Below are 1,695 nucleotides of genomic sequence, written 5' to 3'. Positions count from 1 at the left end.
ATCCCCATTAATCAATTAAACGCATAAGCAGCTGCAAAGCTATTTACACTCGGACGTGCCATCATCACCCACCTTCACACATGGACTGGGGAGCCCTTTCAGTCCTGGCAGGAGACCAACACGTGAGTCCCGAGAAAGTGCCGGACGATGCGCGCTCTATCCCACGGCTGAACTCCGGTCAGTACTGGAATCTCCCCCTTCCTTTATACTAATAGTTTAGTGTTGCGTGCGGGCAGGGGGTAAGCTGGCCAGGCTCACCCCTAACCCCCAGGCAATATGTAGTCCAATTCCCCCTTTTGTCCGAGTGATGCTGCTTGCGATAATATAATACAATGGGCGTCCTGGTGCCAGGTGTCTTTGCGCAATGCCTCCCTGTTCCCCCCTAAAGGCAATATAGGGTGCTGTATACCGACCCCCCCCCCCCCCCAATATAGGGTGCTGTATACCAACCCCCCACCCTATCCAGATTAGCATCCTGGCTTCTTTTTGAGCCCAAGTTATTTATGGCAAAATTAGGTTTTACAGGGGATCAGTAAATAACATGTTCGTGCAGTTTAATAACATTAGGGGTGAATCATGGACGATTGATCTGAATTTCAGGATGATCAGTCCACACGCGATCAGAATTAATCCACAATTACAACTTCCCAGAATATTATAGTAAAAGGATTAATTCCATGCCACGTGGGTGACGTAATTGTCCGTGAATTCATCCTAATACACTGAATGACCACAAGACAACAATTGATTTAATAAAAAGACATTTAATTGCACAAAACATTAAAGTACAACAAACAATGGACAAACTTCATGGAGGTATGAAGCAGGTTGAAAAGGGCAGAGATGATATAAGAGTATGTGATGCATGCAGTGTATGAGAGTGTTTGTGGAACGGGTGTCCTGATCTTTCATAACAGCTTCCTGTCGATCCTTGCCCTGAGGGAGGGCCTTTAGAGCCTGGACCAAAGTGGTTCCAGTGGCAGAGCCCCCTGGTGGATGGTATGGTACCTACATTGGCCAGTGGATGACCTTAGAAAACTGATGGTTCCGTGCAAGAAACATGCCAATGGGACCTAGGATAATTATATGCATAATTTTTAAATATCACCTCAATGTTTTTCTCTGTGTGAAGATTAGCTCATGCAATCATATTTGAATATTAGTCAGTGATCTTGCAGACAGAATTTTGCGCTCATCATGAAGCAAAAGAACACTTTTGACAATATGCTAGTTTTGCCAAAAGCATATATAGTGCTACATAATTTGCAAAAATTAAGTGGAATTATATCATTTGACCTTTATGCAATACCAGTGAAACATAGTCATTAACCAAATAGAGAGTCAGTACTACTGTAAGTACAATGTTTTTGTGCAATACACCCTCCTCTGGCAAGGTTTTAGAACTGCAATAAATCAACGATTTTGATAAAGCATCTTCAAAAAAAAATTTAATAGTCTAACAAAATACATATAGATATGTTATAATAAAAACCTCTTCAATAAAAAAGGTTTTGTACCTTAGTCTTATTTCCAAAACAATAAAAAATATACAGGAGGAAACTGCCTTGATGTGTTAAACGCTAATCAAAGTTGGCGCTGGAGCTCACAAGACATTACAGGTTTATACCAAAATAAAAAACCAAGCAGAATATTGGATTATACACGTTGATTCTCAGATGTGCTGGGGAAAAAAGT

General features: G+C 41.2%; 1 protein-coding gene across 1 annotated transcript in view; it reads right to left on the bottom strand.

Annotated features, from left to right (window-relative positions):
• Positions 1–744: 744 nt before the first annotated feature.
• The window catches only part of lnpep (leucyl/cystinyl aminopeptidase), a 23,237-nt gene continuing 22,286 nt past the window's right edge, over positions 745–1,695 (bottom strand). Inside the window, exon 18 of the mRNA XM_023802924.2 lies at positions 745–1,695. This exon is cut by the window's right edge and continues 1,816 nt beyond it. The gene's annotated coding sequence lies outside the window, so the exon portion shown is untranslated.

The sequence above is a fragment of the Paramormyrops kingsleyae genome, chromosome 2, assembly GCF_048594095.1.
Source record: "Paramormyrops kingsleyae isolate MSU_618 chromosome 2, PKINGS_0.4, whole genome shotgun sequence".
Lineage (NCBI taxonomy): Eukaryota > Metazoa > Chordata > Actinopteri > Osteoglossiformes > Mormyridae > Paramormyrops > Paramormyrops kingsleyae.
This window is presented reverse-complemented; position numbering and strand designations above follow the sequence as displayed.